Source organism: Salvelinus fontinalis, chromosome 15 (genome assembly GCF_029448725.1).
Source record: "Salvelinus fontinalis isolate EN_2023a chromosome 15, ASM2944872v1, whole genome shotgun sequence".
In the NCBI taxonomy this organism is placed as follows: domain Eukaryota; kingdom Metazoa; phylum Chordata; class Actinopteri; order Salmoniformes; family Salmonidae; genus Salvelinus; species Salvelinus fontinalis.
The window spans coordinates 29651958-29677562 of NC_074679.1; the positions used below are offsets into that span (position 1 = coordinate 29651958).

Consider the following 25605-nt stretch of genomic DNA (forward strand, 5'->3'; position numbering starts at 1 on the left):
TTCCCTAGCTCCGGTCACCTTGCTGGTGCTCTTCAGAGCTGTTTACCAGATCATCAGGGTGCTACTAGGAAACTGCAACCACACACATTGGGATGTTGTCTTTGACTGTCCCGACTGCTGGTTATTTGACTACTATTTGATTTCAAAGTTTGGTGTGATATTGTTGATGTGCAAATGTTGTGCAATCTCGGAACCCAGAACCAAAGCTGATCTGTCACTAGAGATAAGCCTAATCTTGACAAAAGTGATATTTTTTTTCATAGTCAACATAGTGTCTATAGGCTTATTTGAATGGAATTCTAGAAACAAAAATATCCTATCTATCTATCTATCTATCTATCTATCTATCTATCTATCTATCTATCTATCTATCTATCTATCTATCTATCTATCTATCTATCTATCTATCTATCTATCTATCTATCTATCTATCTATCTATCTATCTATCTATCTATCTCCCTTCCTTCCTTCCTGTTGGTCTGACTGTCAATTGGTCAAGCTGTGGCAAGGTCTTATCTGCATTGGGGAGAGAGTCTTGCTGACAACGCTGTGAAGCCATCCAGTCTAGGCCGTCCTGCGCGCTATATGGAACCACTCCACCCTGCATCTAAATTTAAACCCCACAGTGGCACATTTACTGTCACCGTGGCCTTCTGTGATTTATTACCTACGCACGATGACGCAGGACCTGTGTCCTTTGGCGACGGCACAGCACACATGCCGGTGGGCCGGGGATATTAGGATGGGTAGGTAGAGATCAAGGAATAACTGATAGGGACACCTCTGTAGGTGGAGGCTAGGTTCTTGTGTGTCTGTTGGTCACTACCCCTTTAGAAGGCAGAGTGATGTAGATTACTTTTTCCCATGCTGGATGATGTACCTTGGAATTTATGACATTCATCTTCCCATTGGTTAAAAAGTCAATCAAATGTCCCAGTGTTTTCTGGCTGTGGCTCCTTACGTTTTAGGTGTTACTGGCAGGAATGGGGCGTCACAGTAGGTTAGCGGTGTTCGATGGCCAGGTGATTACTACACAAAGGGATCTCCTGCCTGGGCCCACGCACCACAGCTGCTTGTGTGGGAGTCCAGAGCATGGAGTCCAGAGCATGGAGTCCAGAGCATGGAGTCCAGAGCATGGAGTCCAGAGCATGGAGTCCAGAGCATGGAGTCCAGAGCATGGAGTCCAGAGCATGGAGTCCAGAGCATAGAGGGCTTTATGGGAGAAACAGGTGAACCAGCCCCTATGTGGCTGCATTGTTCCTACCTTCAATAGTGAATAGGAAGGAGAGGAGGAGGGAGGTAGGCAATGTCACTGGCTGTTGGGGTTGCGGAGGGGGAGGGGGTTGTCTTTGCTGTGCCAGGCCCCTGTTTACCTCCTTTCTGACCTGCTGACAGCTGCAGATGGGAGAGATATGAGCTCTGAGCAGGACAGGTGAGGGGGAGGACTGGGGGTGCAGGGCTCGCTCACCACTCTGCTACAGTGAGAACAGCTCTGGGAGAGAGGAAGAGACTGAGGGACAGATAGGGTATGCTAGAGAAATCGTGTGGATGATGCTGGACATATTACCGTATAGTCTCTCAAGCCCTTATGCCCAGCAGCAGGAGAAAGGCACAATTTGAAAGATGATGCTGCAGTGGATAGCAGGCGTTTTATGGGCTCTTGACCAATTCTGTCACACCGTGTATTAGTGATGTATGGGTTGACTCATAACCCGCAGCCCCCGTGATTATAACCACAAAATATTGTGTGGATGAAGGGCGGGTGGGTGGCAGTCAGGTTGAATAGAGAGAAAACGATACATTCATAAATCCATAATGTATCATTTTTGTGCAATTTACACTGAGTGAAATGCAATGCTGCATTTTTATTTTATTTTTTATGCTCAACAGTTTCCCATGTGTATCAAGAATGTTCCACCACCATAAGGGCATCCAGACAACTTGACACAACTGTTGGAAGCATTATAGTCAACATGGGCCAGCATCCCTATGGAACCCTTTTGACACCTAGAGTCCATGCCCCAATGAATTGAGGCTGTTCTGAGGGCAAAAGGGGGTGCAACTCAATATTAGGAAGGCGTTTCTAATGTGTTGTACACTGTGCATATCATTAGGGTTTTTCCTTTCATTATTTTAGGCTATCTGACATTAGAGCGTAAATTTAAGCTCCAGGGCCTAACTGTACGCGTGCAAAATGGCCTACACGCCAATCGCCAAATGCTTTTGGGAACGGGCAGAAAAAGTTAACAATGATCCACTGAGGCAAACAGGACAATGTCAGTTGAATTCAATAACAGAAAAGTTGCAAAGTGAAGAGATGAAAATAAAGAAAAGGGAGGGCCAGAAAAGTAATATTTAGGAATGAATTGTTGAAGTTGTGAAAGAGGATGATAGTATTTCCGGCTATGTTATGTGTGATTGTGAGAAGCTACACAAATTACACAGTCACAAGATGGGGACTTCAAATAGGCCTATGGCACGTCAAGGGAACTGTAGCCTGCTGTTCAGATTGGTTAAATGGAAACTGAAATCTGGACACTGACTAAAGGTCTATAACCTCTCACATAGTCTTTTCTTTCTCCTGCAGAATTAAGCATTTCTTGCAGTAAAATTATACACCAAATGTACATTTTGACTCGGGATGTCAGAGAATATGAAGGCTATCTTTATCAGCATCATAAAAGCTGATAGTATTTCAACCACGTAAAATATAGATCCAAGCCGAACTGAAATCTTATCAGAAAAATGTTGGGTCGTTTTCACAGCTTAATATTTAATATTAAATGTCTTTGCGCCGCGAAATAAGCAGAGATGACGGAGAACTTGACTGATGTCAAATATATTGAAGCATTCATTCTACCGATTTATGGTATTGTTCTGGTGAGCAAGGGTTTATATAGTCTTCTAGGTCAACATATAATGACAGAAGATAAGCTGCTTGTATCTAATTATAGACATGTTGACTAACAAATAGCCTAACAAAATGTCTGAAATTATAAGCAGAAACATATCTAAATGAGGCCAAAAAAAATCCTGCATCCCCTGTCAATGTTGAGCATTGTATATTCTATTATTTTTCTCTCTGCATTGTTGTCAGCATTTCACTGTTAGTTTACACCTGTTGTTTACGAGGCATGTGACAATAAAAATTGATTTGACAATCAGAGGGTCCTATACAAATGGCTTGTCTAAGAGGAGCTAGCTTGAAGATGGCAAGTTCACTTTGAAGTCTCCTCCCTCCAATCTTCTTAGTTTCACCTCTTTGCTCTAGAATTACAGAGGATTTCCCCTGTGGAAGGGTCTGTTATGTGGTCTATTTATGAGACAGGGGGCAAGCTACGCCCCACTCCTGGACCTACCTGATGAATGGGCTCTTTGTGGGTCTGTGGAAACAAGCAGCAAACCCCCCTTTTACCTCCATATGGCCAGGCCTATACATCTCCTGTAGCCTGGGGCCACAGTGAACATCTGCCCCTACTGGGCTGCACTTGAACAGGGGGCTCTCTCATGGTCCTGGGGACCAACCACGTACAGGATCATTTTTGTTTTATTTATGATTTTTGTGTGATAAATCCAGCAATTGTTGAACACTAGGCCAATTTGCTCATGTTTTGTGAGTCATTTTCTATACTAGAGGGTAGTATAGAAAATGAACCGATATGACATTTTTGGCTGATACCGATACCCAATATTTTCCTTGCCAAAAAAACCCGATACGGATAACAGCATTCTAGTACAGTTAAATAGTTAACACACACACATGGACGCAGCGGTCTAAGGCACTGCATTTCAGTGCAAGAGGCGTCACCACAGTCCCTGGTTCGAATCCAGGCTGTATCACATCTTCCCATAGGGCGGCGCACAATTGGCCCAGCGTCGTCCGGGTTTGGCTGGTGTAGGCCGTCATTGTAAATAAGAATTTGTTCTTAACTGACTTGCCTAGTTAAATAAAGGTTACACACCACACTGACCAAAAAGTTATTTTGTTGGCATTTCCGCATGTCCCCATTACCAGTAAAACATAATCAAAACCTATTTCTTTCACTTACTTGGTGTGCTGTTTCGTTGTTCAGTCGTGTCATTCTCAACCAAGATTTCTATGGAACGCCGTTTGGGTCTTTGCGTGTCAAAAAATATATTATTTAACACTATTTGACGTATCAAAAAACACAATTTGACCAATCAGGACCTGAATATGACTGCACGTCACATAATAATTTAATGCGTTCATACATTTTTTACGTAGTTATTACACATTGATTACACTATCACTCGTATTTCATATGTCACAACTATTCATCAATACGTATGCTATGATGCTGGTAAAGTTGTCTCGCGCACCTACAAAGCTAGCTAGCTCATGGATGCAAACAATGTTCTTCCCCAAAACATAGCAAAACGACAACTGTTTCAGTAGCTATAGTTAGTTAGCTAACTATATAGCTAGGTGTCAGCTAAAATAACCCTAATTTATAAGGCTGTTCTTATTTGATTAATGGTGGTTGGACCCATCTATGTGAACCTAGCCACAATAAGGATTAGCCACAATAGTGGACTTAGCGTTTAGCCTTCAAAATAAAAGTATGACATAATTATACTATTTGTATTAATTTTTATCACTGTCAATGACGTACTTTTATTTTGAAGGCAAACTGCAAATTCCACTATTGTGCCTAATCGTTTTTGTGGCTAGCATCACAACACATAACCTGGTCCGGTCGAGCCTCACTAGCCAGATGAAGCTAGCTGGCTGCTTATAACGTTAGCTTTGGGCAACAGGGTTAATAAGTAGCTGGCTAGCTATTTATTTTCATGAACTGAAGTTAATTATCAATAGGCGAACAACAAGTGGCAACCTAGCTAATACTCACTCGCAAGGATTCCTAAATCATTGCTTAGAATAATAAGTGACAGCAGTTTTTACTGGTCATTGTTTTCAAGCTGGTTGTATTGGTGCTAACTAGGTACCAAGCTAAAGCTAGCTACCCCAGAAGTTGTGGTCGAACAAATTATGCTTTATTACCAACGCGGTATTGTAAACGCATCGTTCGTGGCCGGTGTTCACTTGTTTGCTGACTTTTTTTGTACAGCTTTGACAGTGCTACCGTATCTTTTTTGACATGCAATAACCCAAACGGCATAGTATGTATGTCGTGAAGCTAATAGCTGTGACGCTATTACTGTGTAACTCCGAGTAGGGCAACATCTGAAAAATAGCGCACTTGGTAGTGTTAACCAGTGCTCGACCAGTCGGCGAAAGCCAACATCACCCACGACAGAGAACGGTTGATTGTCAAGGGAAATTAATTCCATTACCTTGGCTTTAATGGATTTCACCTTTTGAGTTGTCTCGCTGAATTTTTGTTACTCTTTCAAATGACTGCATGACTTGTTGACTGCTCGATCCACACAGTAGACATTGTGGGCTACTTTAGGAATGCGTGTAGCGGCAAATTTTACGATGCGTCATTACGTCATGTACTTTCGTTATATAGGGATGCACGTCAGCTTTAAAATCGGTTTTGCACATTGGGAGTAGACATTGGCCGATTTTAAAATAAATAATAATAAAAACAAATATATATACTGTATATATTTTTTTTTTATTTATACATTTTTTTATAAAATAAAAATATATATGATATCGTGCATCCCTACTAGAGGGCATGTTGGTGTTAATGATCTTTTGGCAGGTTTGCCTTGTTTTCTGCATATCTGATATGAAAACAGGTAAAGCCCAGTAGCTCTGCTGTTTCTCCCATAACTGATTTTTCATTTAGAATCCTGCTGATGAGGTGAAAAAGATTTACTGCGTCTAGGCCTAAAGCACTCAAGTTCTGAAGAGGGTTTGAAAGAAATTAGACTTTGGAAACATACAATAAAAAATAAAAATTGTAGGCCCAAGACGATTTCCCCCCTCAAATTTCATCACATTGAAAAACAACAACATTTTGGCTAAGTTTTGGGGTTAAAACGGTTGTAGTCACTCCAGATGTGGCCATTTGGAAACCAGATGTTGGTGCTTGCTTCTGAAGGTGGCCAGCTAAGAGCAGGAAGCCTACGGAAGGTGAATTCCAGTGGAATAAAGCTCCACAGAGACTTAATTAAAAGAGTGGACTGTGCAAACGTTTATCCAGCCCCCCGCCTGCCGCCCATCCCTCCTGCCGCCTACTTAGGGAAGATTTAAGACCTTCTCCATTGTCTTTAGGGTCCACTCCTCACTTGAGTGTGATTGATGGGTAAACTCCTACCTGCTTAAAGGTGTGATTGATGAGTAAATGTTGCTCGGCCCGAAGGTGGCTCTGCTGGTTGCTATGGCCGTGTTTTGATGGATTAAAAATAAATAAATCTATATATTATTATTTTTTTAAGCCTTTATTTAACTAGGCACTTCAGTTAAGATCAAATTCTTATTTTCAATGACGGCCTTGGAACATTGGGTTAAATGCCTTGTTCAGGGGCAGAACGACAGGTTTTTATCATGTCAGCTCGGGGATTCGATCTTGCAACCTTTAGGTTACTAGTCCAACGCTCTAACCACTAGGCTACTTGCCGCCCCGCTTGTGGAAGGACCCTCTGCATTGGAATGTTTTCCTATTGGTGGACATTGACATTTGATGATGGAATTTGTTTGTCATGCAACAATTTCCTAGAACAGCTCTGTGTTGGCCAATGGGGGAAGGGAACCCCTCTATGTAGTAAAACGTATTAAACCAGACTAATACAGGAACACTGAGACATGATATGTCTAATGTAGTCCTGTTCTTAATCGATGCAGTTTATAATGAAATATTTATCTCTAAACTACCATAACTGTTTTGTCTTTTTGGGGATCTCAGTTGTTAGAGCACTTTCAAGGTCATAACAAATTATTACGATCCTGACAATGTTGAAAGAAGCCCCGAGCCTTTCAGGGAACTTCCGCATCAGTGGAATTTGAAATAGTTTAGTGATGAGAAGCTGTGGGTGCATTGCTGAACTGGATTTTGTATTGTGTGCAGTGTGGCACGCTGACTGTTTGAGTTCCTTTGAAATTACAATAGAAAAAATACATTTCCAGTGCAGACAAACAATCTTTGGCAGGGGTGTCAGATTAATTCCCTGTCTGTCTGCAACATTTCATTCATGATTCCTACCGTCTGAACTATTACATTAAGGTAATATAAGATGGTTATTATCATCTGTTGTGGGGCTGATAACTCACATACATATTATATGAAATGGAGGTATACCACCAGGCCATTGCTAAGGAAAAGTGCATTAGACATGCACATAGGTAATAGATTTAGACCTGCCTGCTCCAAAGAATAAGGCTTCTTCTGTAGAGCTTTGTATATACAGTTGAAGTCGGAAGTTTACATACACTTAGGTTGGAGTCATTAAAACTTGTTTATCAACCACTCTACAAATTTCTTGTTAACAAACTATAGTTTTGGCAAGTCGGTTAGGACATCTATTTTGTGCATGTCACAAGTAATTTTCCCAACAATTGTTTACAGACAGATTATTTCACTTATAATTCACTGTATCACAATTTCAGTGGGTCAGAAGTTTACATACACTAAGTTGACTGTGCCATTAAACAGCTTGGAAAAATCCAGAAAATGATGTCATGGCTTTAGAAGCTTCTGATAGGCTAATTGACATAATTTGAGTCAATTGGAGGTGTACCTGTGGATGTATTTCAAGGTCTACCTTCAAACTCAGTGCCTCTATGCTTGACATCATGGGAAACTCAAAAGAAATCAGCCAAGACCTCAGAAAGAAAATTGTGGACCTCCACAAGTCTGGTTCATCCTTAGGAGCAATTTCCAAACGCCTGAAGGTACCGCGTTCATCTGTACAAATAATAGTACGCAAGTCTAAACACCATGGGACCACGCAGCCGTCATACCACTCGGGAAGGAGCGAAAAGTGCAAATCAATCCCAGAACAACAGCAAAGGATCTTGTGAAGATGCTGGAGGAAACGGGTACAAAAGTATCTAACCTGAAAGGCCGTGCAGCAAGGAAGAAGCCACTGCTCCAAAACCGCCATAAAAAAGCCAGATTACGGTTTGCAGCTACACATGGGGGCAAAGATCGTACTTTTTGGAGAAATGTCCTATGGTCTGATGAAACAAAAGTAGAACTGTTTGGCCATAATGACTATCGTTATGTTTGGAGGAGAAAGGGGGATGCTTGCAAGCTGAAGAACACCATCCCAACCATGAAGTACAGGGGTGGCAGCATCATGTTGTGGGGGTGCTTTGCTGCAGGTGGGACTGGTGCACTACACGAACTAGATGGCATCATGAGGCAGGGAAATTATGTGGATATATTGAAGCAACATCTCAAGAAATCAGCCAGGAAGTTAAAGCTTGGTCGCAAATGTGTCTTCCAAATGGACATATTTCCAAAGTTGTGGCAAAATGGCTCAAGGACAACAAAGCCAAGGTATTGGAGTGGCCATCACAAAGACCTAACCTCAATCCCATTAGAAAATGTGTAGGCAGAACTGAAAAGGCGTGTGCGAGCAAGGAGGCCTACAAACCTGACTCAGTACACCAGCTCTGGCAGGAGGAATGGGCCAAAATTTACCCAACTTATTGTGGGAAGCTTGTGGAAGGCTACCCAAATGTTTGACCCAAGTTAAACAATTTAAAGCCAATGCTACCAAAATACTAATTGAGTGTATGTAAACATCTGACCCACTGGGAATGTGATGAAAGAAATAAAAGCTGAAATAAATCATTCTCTCTACTATTATTCTGACATCTCACATTCTTAAAATAAAGTGGTTTTCCTAATTGACCTAAAACAGGCAATTTTTACTAGGATTAAATCTCAGGAATTGTGAAAAACTGAGTTTAAATGTATTTGGCTAAAGTGTATGTGTGTGTGTTTGACACATTTGTGTGTCTGCTTCCTCAGATGTGAGAGCTGTGTGGACATGCTTGTGAGAGCTGTGTGGACATGCTGTTTGTGAGTGGCTCGAGGAACTGTGTGCAGTGTGGCACGCCCCCGAGGAAGAGTAACTTCCGCATGCAGCTCTTCAAAGACCCAGCCATCGACAAGGAGGTGGAGATCCGCAAGAAGGTGCTCAAGATGTGATTGAGGGGCACGGGGGAGAAGGGTGTGTCTCTGTGTGTGTTTGTGTGCAGCCCTCTCCTCCCTCTCCTTAAGCTTCCTTTGTCTTTGTCATTATGCTGTTTGTTTTGTAGACAATGGCCCCCCAGGGGTTGCTCAAATGGGAAGGCTCTTTCCCTGCCATACATCTGCCTCAGCCCCTCCCGTTCTGTCCATCCCTCATCTTTGTTTCTTTAGCCCTGCTATTTCAATGTAATGTGTGCAAACAAGTATTAGGCCTGATACTTACAGTATATATATATATATATTTTTTTCTCTTCTCCTTCACAGTTAGAACGAGAGACTTTGACTTCTCCAGCCTGAGAGAATACAATGACTATTTGGAGCAAGTGGAGGAGATCGGTGAGAGCAGGCTGTGGACTCGGGAGATGGGGAGATAGAGGGGGGGGTCTTAGTGCATTGATCTGTCTCTGCCCTTGGCTCTGGATGTTGAAGTTTTACAGGCGTCAGTGCCAGCCAGGGTCAGAGACCCACCAGTCTCTCTCTGCCAATTCTCAGAGATCTCTGTTAGATGCTGTTTGCACTGTGACTATGGGTTAACCTATTGTTTCCTATGCTTACACTGTCAGAAACATGGTTTATTACTTTTAGAGAAAAACACTACTGGTCAAAAGTTTTAGAACGCCTACTGACTCAAGGGTTTTTCTTAAAAAAAATGTTTTTATATAGCCACACTTTGTCTTGATGACAGCTTTGCACATTCTTGGCTTTCTCTCAACCAGCTTCATGAGGTAGTCACCTGGAATGCGTTTCAATTAACAGGTGTGCCTTCTTAAAAGTTAATTTGTGGAATTTCTTTCCTTAATGCGTTTGAGCCAATCAGTTGTTGTGACAAGGTAGGGGAGTGCGCAGAAGATAGCCCTAATTGGTAAAATACCAAGTCCATATTATGCCAAGAACAGCGCAAATAAGCAAAGAGAAACGACAGTCCATTATTACTTAAAGACATGAAGGCCAGTCAATACGGAACATTTCAAGAACTTTGAGTGCAGTCGCAAAAGCCATCAAGCGCTATAATGAAACTCAATCAATCAATCAATCAATTTTATTTTATATAGCCCTTCGTACATCAGATAATATCTCGAAGTGCTGTACAGAAACCCAGCCTAAAACCCCAAACAGCTAGAATGCAGGTGTAGAAGCACGGTGGCTAGGAAAAACTCCCTAGAAAGGCCAAAACCTAGGAAGAAACCTAGAGAGGAACCAGGCTATGAGGGGTGGCCAGTCCTCTTCTGGCTGTGCCGGGTGGAGATTATAACAGAACTATGCCAAGATGTTCAAAAATGTTCATAAGTCTCATGAGGGTCTCATGAGGACTGCCACATGAATGGAAGCCCCAGAGTTACCTCTGCTGCAGAAGATAAGTTCATTAGAGTTAGCAGCCTCAGAAATTGCAGCCCAAATAAATGCTTCACAGAGTTCAAGTAACAGACACATCTCAACATCAACTGTTCAGAGGAGACTGTGTGAATCAGACCTTTATGGTCGAATTGCAAAGAAACCACTACTGAAGGACACCAATAAGGAGAGACTTGCTTGGCGAAAAAACCCTGAGCAATGGTCATTAGATTGGTGGAAATCTGTCCTTTGGTCTGATGAGTCCAAATTGTATATTTTGGGTTCCAACCGCTGTGTCTTTTGTGAGACGCAGAGTAGGTGAAGGGATGATATCCGCATGTGTGGTTCCCACCATGAAGCATGGAGGAGGAGGTGTGATGGTGTGGCGGTGCTTTGCTGGTGACATCGTCAGTGATTTATTTGGAATTCAAGGCATACTTAACCAGCATGGCTACCACAGCATTCTGCAGCGATACGCCATCCCATCTGGTTTGGGCTTAGTGGGACCATCATTTGTTTTTCAACAGGACAATGACCCAACACACCTCCAGGCTGTGTAAGGGCTATTTTACCAAGAAGGAGAGTGATGGAGTGCTGCATCAGATGACCTGGCCTCCACAATCCACCGACCTCAACCAAACTAAGATGGTTTGGGATGAGTCGGACTGCAGAGTGAAGGAAAAACAGCCAACAAGTGCTCAGCATATGTAGGAACTCCTTCAAGACTGTTGGAGAAGCATTCCAGGTGAAGCTGGTTGAGAGAATGCCAAGAGTGTGCAAATCTGTCATCAAGGCAAAGGGTGGCTATTTGAAGAATCTCAAATATAAAATATATTTTGATTTGTTTAACACTTTTTTGGTAACTACATGATTCCATATGTGTTATTTCATTGTTTTGATGTCTTCACTATTATTTTACAATGTAGAAAATAGTAAAAATAAAGAAAAACCCTTGAATGAGTAGGTGTTCTAAAACTTTTGACCAGTAGTGTACACTGGCAAGCCCTTGAATTGAAACATTCAACCTTAATTCATTGTTTTACATGTATAAATATTAATAGTCTGGTGCTTTGCAACATCATACTTTAGGTTGTGCCGAATCCGATTTCCAGTATCTGCCCTAGATCAATTGAAGGGAAGTCTGTGCTAGTGTCTTGGAGGGCTGCCCTGCACTCTGCTCCAGTCTATAACCTGACCAACAACCTTGAGGTGGAGGGCACCAAACACATAATGGAGGCGTACCAGAGAGAGAATAGAGACATCATCCAGAAGAACAAGGCCAAGCTGGTGGGTACCTGTAACCCCGCACTGACTCGCTCTGCCTTGCCTGATGAAACTCATCGCTTATGCATTATTCTGTTGTACTACATGATCTCGCTCCCTCTCCCACCCTCTGTCTCCTTCTGCAATACTGACTACTAGGATATTGATTATTCCCTCTCTCTCTCCATCAGATGCGAGAGCAGGAGGAGTTGCTGTCGTTGGAGGAGCTGTTGTTGGAGGACATGCTGTTGGAGGAGCTGCTGTTGTTGGAGGATTAGGGGAACGAGTATCGCAGGCTGGAGGATCTGCAGGAGGAACAGAGACAGCTACAGGCTAAGAGGAAGAGCAAGCAGGCTCTACTAGATAAACTGGTGAGACACCTAGACATGGACACAGACACACACCACATACAGTCGCACTAATAAACACACATTGCCACATAGGCCAACGGGAACAAATTGTAAGTTTTATAGAACAATCAGGTGACACACGTACAGGAAGAACAAGCAGGATATATAAGATGAGGAAATTACATGTAACTAGGCTCATTAAGAGCTTATCACTACTCTTCTGCAGTGGGGCTGCTGAAGCTTTGCTGTCCCCTCAGCATTGTTAGCGTTCTGTGCCTCCTGGCAAGTATCCTGGCTCCTTTGTGTTTAGCTACAGGCTTTAGAAGTGATTGTCCCTGTAGAGCAGCCTGGTAAAGAGCTATCACAGATAGCAGGTTGAACTGTTTGTTTGTTTGTTTAAACACTGGGCCTCTGTTGTTTGTTGGGAGATGAGCAGTAAGAACCCAGGGACACGCTCCTGTGCTTTGGCATTTACAGTAGAAATCTCTGAGGCCTCACACACACACACACACACACACACACACACACACACACACACACACACACACACACACACACACACACACACACACACACACACACACACACACACACACACAGTGAGATATGCACTACTTGACCAAAAGTATATGGACACCTGCTCGTCAAACATCTCATTCCAAAAACAATGGGCATTAATATGGAGTTGCCCCCCCCCCCCCCCTTTGCTACAATGACAGCCTCCACTCTTCTGGGAAGGCAATACACTAGATGTTGGAACATTGCTGCAGGGACTTGCTTCCATTCAGCCACAAGAGCATTAGTGAGGATGGGCACTGATTTTGGGGAGTTAGGCCTGGCTAGCAATTTGCGAGTCATCCCACTGGTGTTCTATAGGGTTGAGGTCAGGGCTCTGTGCAGGCCAGTCAAGTTCCTCAACACCTATCTTGACAAACCGTTTCTGTATGGACCTTGAATTGTGAACAGGGGCATTGTCATGTTGAAACAGGAAAGGGCATTCCCCAACTGTTGCCATAAAGTTGGAAGCACAGAATCGTCTACAATGTCATTGTATGTTGTAGGTTTAAGATTTCCCTTCACTGGAACTAAGGGACCTAGCCCGAACCGTGAAAAACAACCCCAGACCATTATTCCTCCTGCACCACCAAACTTTACAGTTGGCACTATGCATTCGGCGAGGTAGCGTTCTCCTGTCATCCGCCAAACCCAGGTTCGTTCGTTCGTTGGACTGCCAGATGGTGAAGCGTGGTTCATCACTCCAGGGAATGCGTTTCCACTGCTCCAGAGTCCAATGGCGGCGAATTTACACCACTCCAGCAGACGCTTGGCATTGGGCATGGTGATTTTAGGCTTGTGTGCAGCTGCTCGCCATGAAAATCCATTTCATGAAGCTTCCGACGAATTGTTATTGTTCTGACGTTGCTGGAACTCTGTAGTGAGTGTTGCAACCGAGGACAGGCGATTTTTACGCGCTTCAGCACTGAGTTCCCATTCTGTGAGCTTGTGTGGCCTACCACTTCGCAGCTGAGCTGTTGTTGCTCCTAGACTTTTCCACTTCATAATACCAGCACTTACAGTTGACCAGGGCAGCTCTAGCAGGGCAACTAACTTGTTGGAAAGGTGGCATCCTATGACGGTGTCACGTTAAGTCACTGAGCTCTTCAGTAAGGCCATTCTACTGCAATTTTTTTGTCAATCTTGCATGGCTGTGTGCTCGATTTTAAACACCTGTAAGCAATGGATGTGGCTGAAATAGCCAAATCCACTAATTTGAAGTGGTGTCCACATACCTTTGTATATGTAGTGTATCAATAATCAAATAGACAGATCTAGTGTTTGCAATGTATCCTGATAAGGGGCCATCAGCAGATCATCTCCAGCTGTTCATTATTCTGCTCCACACCTTCCTTTCTGCCTGGTGATGAAAACACTCCCAGCTCTGTGCCCACCGCCCGTCCACCCCGACGACAACGTCCTGCTCCCTCCATGGATGGCATGCCTGGGCTTGTGTTTTCAGACCTCGAAGCTTGGCAACACTCCACCGGAGAAATTGCAATGTTCAACCTTCACTTAATGGAGGTGAAGACATCGCAGTGTACTTGAAAATACGTCATACCACCAGGGTTTTAACATTGCTTGCATCAATAATCTGATGACTAGCCTTGAACTGCCTTGGTTTGTTAGTTGTGCAGTTATAGGGAGGAGCGTCTGATTTGATATTTTGAACTCTGAGGTTCCCAAGTTGCACATCTCATTTACATGTACCAGTCTTCGAAGCACCTCCCATCTTTTACTTGGCGTAAATCCATTTTTTGCTTCATCAGGATTCAGTGGTTGTTGAATATGCGCTCACACGTACACACACGAAAATATGATCACTCACCTCATACCTGTATTTGGATGTTCCCCTTCAAGAACGCTCTCATGTCCCCACCACCATCCTGCTGGCCCAACACAAGGACCGGGCTGCCCAGCTGGAGACCCAGATTGAGAAGCAGAAACAGGTGGTCAAAACCACCATCTTCTCCACCGGCATCCCTATGGTGAGTGCCACATACAAGCACACTGACTCCTGACTGTGCAGGCCGGCTTAAGCCTACCACATAGTTGGCATGCAAACAACATCCAAACAGGCTAGCTCACACAGGCATGCTAGTGAATGTCCAGCATGCACCCTGGGTCGGCCTAGTCTAGCTTAACGTTAAAGCGCGATGAGCTCATATGAATAGTCTGCCTACGTGACTTCACTCAATGGTAACTAACGTATGGTTATCTTCCTTACACAGAGCCCAATGCAGTTTATATTAATGGGGGCACACACTATGCTGTTTAAATCCATGCTAATTCATTGTTAGCATATTACAGTGGTGGTCAGTTTAGATTAGCTTCACGCTAATGGTTGGGGAGCCCTTGAAGGAGGATGTTGCTGCAGTGTAGTGTGTCCTTATCAAGGGTCTGTGCCTGGTGTGGGAACAAGCCCTCAACTCCTCTGTAATGTCATCACTTTCCTACCTGCAGCCCTCAGAGACAGAATGAGGGCTCTGGCTCTGCGCTTTGTCGAGCTGTCAGCTATGTGTTATTCAGGGTGTCTGTTAAGGCCTTCTTCCACTTGGCAACTGCTCTGTTTTCCTCCGCAGTTGTTTATTTAAATTTTACGGTGATGAGATAAAGCGATGCCATCACCCTCCTTCTCCAGCCCCTATGCGAGGCATAGCGGTCTTCCCAGGGTGCAACGTTGCGTGCGAGAAATCTCTGCTCAGTGCTCACCTAGTCTCATCTCCATGAAGTCTTTCTCCAGACACACTCATATTCCTATACATTACATTGGGGAATTTGCATGCAGAGTCTAGAAACCTTTTATTCCAGTGTATTTGATAGCCATTTAAACCCAAAGACATGACCATTGCCCATTTTTCATCCACCATTGGGGGGAAAAAGAGCTGCTCCAGTATGGCTGGCTTCACATGGAGGAGGATGTGGTTCTCTCTAACTGACTGAATATGCAGCATGAAGTCAAACTTGCTGATGGAGAAAGGGTTGTAGGATGCTGTTGCTCTTGGCTCTGACTCTGGCTGTTTTTCCTCACTTTTCCCCCTCTTTCCCTTTTTCTTCTCCTCCCTCTGGCTCGGGTGGGGTAGAGCGGTTGCCAGGCTTGTCTGGAAACCGCAAGGCTTCAGTTGGGCTTCGGTGTGGTTTTTCTTTCCCCTCACCTCAGTCCAGAAGACTAACTTCTGTTTGACTTGGTGGCGTTTCAAGGTGGCGCGGTTGATTCCTGCAGAACACCGGCTTATTTAAAACCGTTTATTTGAATTTGATTTTTTTTTTTATATTAGTTTGTGGTGTCCTGTTGAGGTACGATTGAAACGAGAGAAGATGGAGTCGTGTTGCTGTCATTTCAGAGAGCAACATTTTCAGAGAGCGGGAGAGAAACATTTATTCTCAGATTGAAAAAGTATCTTTCCATTTATCAATAATAGGCTGTGTGAAGGGTTGTATCAAGGGTGCTTCTCTCTCCTCTTAACTATCGTGTCCTGGACATGGAAGTAGACTGAGAGAAAGATGGAGAGAATGAAGGAGGTGAAAGCTGAAACGACTTCAGCGCCTCCACGGTCATGTCTTGTCTCCTCTGGGGGTTTGGAAGCAGGGGGTTTGGCCCCACAGAAGACTCCGGAGGCAGGTAGGCCACGGTATTTGCATTTATTAAGGATCCCCATTATCTGTTGCCAAGGCAGCAGCAACTCTTCCTGGGGTCCAGCAACGTTAAGACAGTTATATACAATTAACAATATTACATGAAATTACATTTTATATCACTGTTCCCTCAGGTCACTACTCTACTACCACATATCTACAATACAGAATCCATGTGTACGTGTGTGTGTGTGTGTCTTTTCACACTCCCTGCTGTTTCATAATGTTATGTTATTTAAATCTGATTTTACTGCTTGCATCAGTTACCTGATGTGAAATAGAGTTCCATGTAGCCATGTCTGTATGTAGTACTGTGATATGGCTACGATATTGTGATCACTACATCGAATTGATCTGGATACTGCTTTCAAGCAAATTTCAGCAACATTAGTCAAGATGTGATCAATACATGTTTACGATTTTGTTCCTGTGCTGTTTGTAACTACGCTGGTAGGTTGACTGGTTACAGTTTGGAACTTTTTCTTGAGTGGGCAGCTTGATGAAAGCCAGTCAATATTTAAATTGCTCAGATAATATACCTTTCTGTTGATATCACATACGTTAGCAAGCATTTCATACATGTTATCCAGATACTGACTGTTAGCACTTCGTCTATAGCAGCTTCCCACCAGAATGGGCTTTAGGTGAGGCAGATGAACCTGTAGCTATATTACTTCAACAGTATTTAAGGTGATCTGTCAGTGTGGGATGACATCTATATGTTTTGGGCTGAGGAACGTGAACAGCCTGAAGCCTGTGAGGATGCCACCTGGTGCTTTGTCTTTATTTAAACCATGGCGAGCTAACGCAGTGTGTGTACTTCTGTCATGGTGTTTACGGTCTGAGCTATTCTGCTCCCCTGTGATTTAGCAGCAGTGGAGCGGGAGCCTCCAACCTGCATGCCCTGATAATCCTGGAGGTGTGTGTAAGATGGAGAGTGAGTCCCATCGGTAACATTTTCTTTCTTTTTTTCTCCACCCTTTTTTTCTCCCCAATTTCGTGGTATCCAATTGGTAGTAGTCTTGTCTCATCGCTGTAACTCCCGTACGGACTCGGGAGAGGCGAAGGTCGAGAGCCATGCGTCCCCTGAAACACAACCCAACCAAGGCTCACTGCTTCTTGACACAATGCCCATCCAATGTGTCGGAGGAAACACTGTACACCTGGCGACCGTGTCAGCGTGCACTAGTGCGCGATGAGACAAGGATATCCCTGCCGGCCAAACTGTCCCTAACCCGGACGACGCTGGGCCAATTGTGCGCCGCCCCATGGGCCTCCCGGTCGCAGCCGGCTGCGACAGAGCCTGGACTCAAACCCAGAATCTCTAGTGGCACAGCTAGCACTGCGATGCAGTGCCTTAGACCACTGCTCCACCCGGGAGGCCCCGAGTCCCATCAGTTTCAATAGGATGTCGATGTCCGCACCAACGCAGAAGTCAAATTAGCATAATACAAAAATCCCCATAGAAACCCCCTTTAAAAAAATTTTTTTTTTTAAACATGGGCTGCATCTCAATCCACTGATGTCGCCCTTCTGCGATGAAAGATGGCAGAGTAAGAGCGGTTAATCTGTTTTCTCATAGAAACGTCTGTAGCATCCAAACGGTTTGGCCTACAAACTATTGACCACTCTATGGAAAGATGACTCTCGCGAACACAATGGTGTTCTCCATTTTGGTCTACGACCCCCACAAATGTCATAGGCTGTACCAACTTCAGACGAGTCCCATCTGACCAACTTCTGTCTATAGCGTCTGAACAGTTTGCGCAAGGAATGCACAATATATCGGTAAGCATATCAGAATAGGCCGATATTAGCTAAAAATGCCAACATCGGCATCGCCCAATGTATAGTTTAACGCCGATGATCAAAACCGATGTCAAAGCTGACGTGCATGGCTATATAACGTATGTAGATGACGTAATGACGCCACGAAAAATACAGCGCTACACAGAACAAAAGCAGAAACATACTAAGGGAACACTTCCAACAACTAAACAAGTTCAAGTCGAGCAGTCATATGAAAGAGAGGGAATTTCAGCGAGACAACTGAAAGGCAAAATCCATTAACACCAAGATAATGGTATTCATTGCCCTTGACAATCAACCGTTCTCTGTTGTGGATGATGTTGGCTTTCGCCGACTGGTCGAGCACCTCGTGCCCCGGTATACACTACCAAGTAGGCACTATTTTTCAGATGTTGCCCTACCGGAGTTACACAGTATTGTTATAATGCACATCTATGAGCTACTTGTTATGGGTGTCACTGGTATTAGCTTCACGACTGACATTTGGAGCAGCGATGTCAGCCCTATGAGCATGCTGAGTCTGACAGCACAGTGGGTCGACGAGGATTTTGTACAGAGGAAAGCCGTATTGCATGTTCAAGAATGTGCTGGTCCTCATACCGCTGCTGCCATTTCAATGGCATTTTAGAAGATGTTTGAAACATGAACACACTCCTAGCACCATTTGAACAACTGACTCGAGAAATAAGCTCAACTGCGTCTGCAGCAGACCTGATACCCTCTGTCATGGCATTGAAAGGCCTGCTCAACAAAACTGCCGACACAGACCATGGGGTTAACTTGCAAAAGTAGTCTACTAGAGGCTGTGAACAAGCGATTCGGTGGCATTCTCTCTGAGCCTCTATACTGTGTCGCCACCATGCTGGATGCTAGGTACAAGGACCGCTACTTCAATGCAGACAAGAAACAGGGTTTACGTGAAATGTTAGACACAGCTGGACAAGATGGAAACGGACATGGTGACCGTGCGCAGCGAGGAAGAGAGGCCACGGACAGACAGCTGAAACTTCACTGCTTGACATGTCTGAGGAAATCCTGGTTAGGACTGAACAAATTAACAACGAAACACCACAGCAAGTAAGTGAAAGAAATAGGTTTTGATTATGTTTTACTGCTATTGGGGACATACGTAAATGCAAACAATAACTTTTCTGTGTGTTTAAACTATTTAACTGTACTAGAAGGCTTGAAAAGACGGCAAAATGTTTAATATTGGGTAGAAGTTTTTTTTGGCAAGGAAAATATCGGTATCGACCAAAAATGTCATATCGGTGCATCCCTAGTTTGCACTACACACTAATGACCCCTCTATGGAAAAGTGAGTCTCACGAACTCGTACATGTCGGTTGTTTTGCTTTAGGATGCCCACAAGCCTCATAAGACTAGTCTGAAGGTAGCCAGGTACCCGTTTAAAAAAAATAATGAAAGTGTATAAATGGAGATAATTTTGTGCCTAAAATAAGGGGTTTAAATACATGTAAAAAAAAAAAAGAAGATACATTTGTTTCCTGATCTTTCTTCTCTCAAATATAGGACAGACACTTCAGAACGAACTTCCTTTTTGATAATTCTTTTTCTTCTGTTTAACCATGTATGAAGCTGTTATTCAATGCGTTTCTAATACAGTGGTTCCCAAACTTTTTATACTCCCGTACCCCTTCAAACATTCAACCTCCAGCTGCGTACCCCCTCTAGCACCACGGTCAGCAAACTCTCAAATTAGTTTTTTTGCCTCCATTGTCAGCCTGCCACACACACACACACTATATGATACATTTATTAAACATAAGAATGAGTGAGTTTTTGTCACAACCCGGCTCGTGAGAAGTGACAGAGCTCTTATAGGACCAGGGCACAAATAATAGTATAATAATAATCAATAATTTTGCTCTTTATTTAGCCATCTTACATATAAAACCTTATTTGTTCATCACAAATTGTGAATAACTCACCACAGGTTAATGTGAAGGGTGTGCTTGAAAGGATGCACATACAGTTGAAGTCGGAAGTTTACATACACTTAGGTTGGAGTCATTAAAACTTGTTTTTCAACCACTCCACAAATTTCTTGTTAACAAACTAGAGTTTTGGCAAGTCGGTTAGGACATCTACTTTGTGCATGACACAAGTAATTTTTCCAACAATTGTTTACAGATAGATTATTTCACTTATAATTCACTGTATCACAATTCCAGTGGGTCAGAAGTACACCAAGTTGACTGTGGCTTTAAACAGCTTGGACAATTCCAGAAAATTATGTCATGGCTTTAGAAGCTTCTGATTGGCTTCTGGCTAATTGACATCATTTGAGTCAATTGGAGGTGTACCTGTTTATGTATTTCAAGGCCTACCTTTAAACTCAGTGCCTCTTTGCTTGACATCATGGCAAAATCAAAGGAAATCATCCAAGACCTCAGACAAAAAATTGTAGACCTCCACAAGTCTGGTTCATCCTTGGGATCAATTTCCAAACGCCTGAAGGTACCACGTTCACCTGTACAAACAATAGTACGCAAGTATAAACACCATGGGACCACGCAGCCGTCATACCGCTCAGGAAGGAGATGCGTTCTGTCTCCTAGAGATGAATGTGCGAAAAGTGCAAATCAATCTCAGAACAACAGCAAAGAACCTTGTGAAGATGCTGGGGGAAACAGCTCAGCAAGGAAGAAGCCACTGCTCCAAAACCGTCATAAAAAAGCCAGACTATGGTTTGCAACTGCACATGGGGACAATGTAAGAATGCTGTTCGACTACAGCTCAGCATTTAACACCGTAGTACCCTCCAAACTCGTTATTAAGCTCAAGACCCTGGGTATCGACTCCGCCCTGTGCAACTGGGTCCTGGACTTTCTGACTGAATGCCCCCAGGTGGTGAGGGTAGGTAACAACATCTCCACCCCGCTGATCCTCAACCCTGGGGCCCCACAAGGGTGCGTTCTCAGCCCTCTCCTGTACTCCCTGCTCACCCACGACTGCGTGGCCATGCACTTCTCCAACTCAATCATCAAGTTTGAAGACAACACTACAGTGGTAGGCTTGATTACCAACAACAACGAGACGGCCTACAGGGAGGAGGCGAGGGGCCTCGGAGTGGGGTGTCAGGAAAATAACCTCATACTCAACAAAACAAAGGAGATCGTGGACTTCAGGAAACAGCAGAGGGAGCACCCACCATCCACATCGACGGGACAGTAGTAGAGAAGGTGGAAAGTTTTAAGTTCCTTGGCGTACACATCACAGGCAAACTGAAATGGTCCACCCACACAGACATCGTGGTGAAGGCGCGACAGCGCCTCTTCAACCTCAGGAGGCTGAAGAAATTTAGCTTGTCACCAAAAACACTCACAAACTTTTACAGTTGCACAATCGAGAGCATCCTTTCGGGCTGTACGGCAACTGCTCCGCCCACAACCGTAAGGCTCTCCAGAGGGTAGTGAGGTCTGCACAGCGCATTCCTGGGGGCATACTACCTGCCCTCCAGGAAACCTACACCACCCGATGTCACAGGAAGGCCATAAAGATCATCAAGGACAACAACCACCCAAGCCACTGCCTGTTCACCTGCTATCATCCAGAAGGCGAGGTCAGTACAGGTGCATCAAAGCGGGGACCGAGAGAGAAGCTGTTTTTCACTATCTCAAGGCCATCAGACTGTTAAACAACCATCACTAACATTGAGTGGCTGCTGCCAACATACTGACTCAAATCTCTAGCCACTTTAATAATTAAAATTGGATGTAATAAATGTATCACTAATCACTTTAAACAATGCCACTTTATATAATGTTTACATACCCTACATTACTCTTGCCTATGCCGTTCGGCCATCGCTCATCCATATGTTTATATGTACATATTCTTATTCATTCCTTTACGCTTGTGTAAAAGGTAGTTGTGAAATTGTTAGATTACTTGTTAGATATTACTGCATGGTCGGAACTAGAAGCACAAGAATTTCGCTACACTCGCATTTATTTGAGATCTAACCTTTCGGAGAAATGTCCTCTGCTCTGATGAAACTAAAATAGAACTGTTTGGCCATAATGACGATCGTTATGTTTGGAGGAAAAAGGGGGATGCTTGCAAGCCGAAGAACACCATCCCAACCGTGAAGCACGGGGGTGGCAGCATCATGTTGTGGGGGTGCTTTGCTGCAGGAGGGACTGGTGCACTTCACAAAATAGATGACATCATGAGTAATGAAAAATGATGTGGATATATTGAAGCAACATCTCAAGACATCAGTCAGGAAGTTAATGCTTGGTCGCAAATGGGTCTTCCAAATGGACAATGACCCCAAGTATACTCCAAAGTTGTGGCAAAATGGTTTAAGGACATCAAAGTCAAGGTATTGGAGTGGCAATCCCAAATCCCTGACCTCAATCACATAGAACATTTGTAGGCAGAACTGAAAGGCGTGTGCGAGCAAGGAGGCTTACAAACCTGACTCGGTTACATCAGCTCTGCCAGGAGGAATGGTACAAAATTCACCCAACTTATTGTGGAAGGCTACACAAAGTTTGACCCAAGTTAAACAATTTAAAGGCAATGCTACCAAATACTAATTGAGTGTATGTAAACTTCTGGCCCACTGGGAATGTGATGAAAGAAATAAAAGCTGAAATAAATAATTCTCTCTACTATTATTCTGACATTTCACATTCTTAAATTATAGTGGTGACCCTAACTGACCAAAGATAGGGCATTTTTACTAGGATTAAATGTCAGGAATTGTGAAAAACTGAGTTTAAATGTATTTGGCTGAGGTGTATGTAAACTTCCGACTTCAACTGTAACTCTGCAATGTTGTATTGGGTAGAGTCTGTCTTAAATCAGTTTCCACACACAGTCTGTGCCTGTATTTAGTTTTCATGCTAGTGAGGGCCGAGAATCCACTCTCACATAAGTATGTGGTTGTAAAGGGCGTCAGTGTCTTAACAGAAGAATTTGCCAATGCAGGATACTCTGAGCGTTGCCCAATCCAGAAATCTGGCAGTGGCTTCTGATTTTAAATTACAGTTTCACAGAACCTCTTGTTGCAATTTCGACGAGGCTATCTTGTTCAGATATCGGTACGTGAACTGGAGGCAGGGCATGAAAGAGATAATGAATCCAGTTGTTTGTGTCGTCCGTTTCGGGAAAGTACCTGCGTAATTGCGCACCCAGCTCACTAAGGTGCTTTGCTATATCACATTTGACATTGTCCGTAAGCTTGAGTTCATTTGCACACAAAAAATCATACAATGATGGAAAGACCTGTGTGTTGTCCTTGTTAATGCAGACAGAGAAGATCTCCAACTTCTTAATCAGCCTCAATTTTGTCCCGCACATTAATTATAGTTGTGGAGAGTCCTTGTAATCCTACGTTCAGATCATTCAGGCGAGAAAAAACATCACCCAGATAGGCCAGTCGTGTGACAAACTCATCATCATGCAAGCGGTCAGAGAAGTGAAAATCAGTAAAGTGGTCAGTAAAGAAAACTTTAAGCTCGTCTCTCAATTCAAAATGTTTAGTCAATACTTTTCCCCTTGATAACCAGCGCACTTCTGTATGTTGTAAAAGTGTTACATGGTCGCTGCCCTTATCATTGTATAATGCAGAAAACACATGAGAGTTCAGGGGCCTTGCTTTAACAAAGTTAACCATTTTCACTATAGTGCCCAGATCATCTTTCAAGCTGTCAGGCATTCCCTTGGCAGGAAGAGCCTCTCGGTGGATGCTGCAGTGTACCAAGTGGCGTTGGGAGAAACTGCTTGCACGCGTGTCACCACGCCACTATTTCTGCCTGTCATGGCTTTTGCGCCATCAGTACAGACACCAACATATCTTGACCACCAAAGTCCATTTGATGTCACAAAGCTGTCCAGCGCTTTTAAAAATATCTTCTCCCGTTGTCCTGGTTTCCAGTTTGCAGAAGAGGATGTCTTCCTTAATTGACCCCCCATTAACGTAACAGACATATACCAGGATCTGTACCAAGCAGGGCATGTCTGTTGACTCATCCAGCTGTAACGCATATAATTCACTGTCTTGTATGCGAAGCAGTAATTGTTTCAAAACATCTCCTGCCATGTCACTGATGCATGGTGACACAGGTGCAGGTGTAGTCCTGCTGGAAGTAGCAATACTACCAGTAGAGCTGGTATGTGTCTCTATGGACACGGGCCTTACTTTAAAAAAAACATTTATACATTTTTGAGCAGACGCAATGAGCAGCAGCTACGTTTGGCTACATACGGACTGTTAGTGGAATTCCTGCGAGAGAGTCACGGTTAATATGATTAATGTTAATTATTTGACTAGGCTACCTGTATTTGACATTGTGTTGTTATTTTGCTGAACACTAGATGGTTTAATTTTATTTTTGGTAGTGAAACGAGGCTACTCAGGCAAGGGGAAAAAAACATCACCCAAATGTATAGCCCTGTTGGAAAATCTAAATGGACTGTTTGAAAATGTGAATCACATTGGCGTACCCCAGTTTGGGAATAGCTGGGCTAATAGCAGTAAGACCAAATTCAATGTTTCACCAAATACTTTTTAATATATTTTTTTGATACCTTAAGGGATCCTAAAAAATTATGATTATTAGAAGGCTAAGGGGTGGTTAGAGAACATACTCACCCTGGGTCCAGGTGTGACTGGGCTTCTGGGGGATGGGTCTGGTCTTGTCCCAGGAATGGCCCAGAATCAGTCTGGGTAATCCCTCACTTTGTAGCACTCCACTGAACAAAGAGACTCTCTCCCAGCCTGCCTTGATATTTCTCAAACTCACATATCCATGTATGTTGCACACACACACATTGCCCAGCCGTGGCAAACATCCTTTGAAGACCAAAGTGAAGCGTGTTCTCTTTTTAAAGTAGACAAACACTCAAATCAAAAGGAATTGGATGTGGGGGGAGGTAACCCTTCCATGCTGAAACTAGCTATTGGTGACGTCTCTCTCCCTCTGTGTGTTAGACTAGGACTATCAGTTAGACTACATCACAACATTATATCATAGCCACGTTTGTTTGCAAAACTGAACATTGGTTGAGTTGAATGACTTTAGAATTCAATTATCCTCTGGTTCATGGAAGTAGATGTCTGAGGTGCTGTACCTTTTTTTAGTCTGTGTGTTTGTGGCAGCTGTGGACAACCCCCCCCCCCCCCCCCCCCCCTCAATCGGCCAAGTCTGCTTGCGGTTGACCGTTAGAGAATCTCTCCACCTTGGTCCAGCTTTCAGCGCCATCTTAAATAAAACGTCCCATTGCCACAGGGCTGAGACATGGCCCGCAGAGCAGCTGACATACCTGATGAGGCTGACGTGCTCCTAATGAGAGAGCAAGAGAGAGGGGGGGGCGAGACGAGACACACACACACAACACAACACAAAACAAACCCAGTACACACACACACTCTCTCACTCACTCTCAGGCAAATGAGGGTGGAAAGTTTATCCCTAAACACAGATATGTACCTTGCTAAAATACCCAGGGTCCTCTTTGGCTTGACTCCACTCTACTCGGGGTATGGAAT

General features: G+C 43.7%; 1 pseudogene; it reads left to right on the forward strand.

Moving 5' to 3' along the window:
* Positions 1 to 25605, forward strand: part of LOC129811746 (CDK-activating kinase assembly factor MAT1-like) — an 82231-nt pseudogene that overhangs the window by 936 nt on the left and 55690 nt on the right.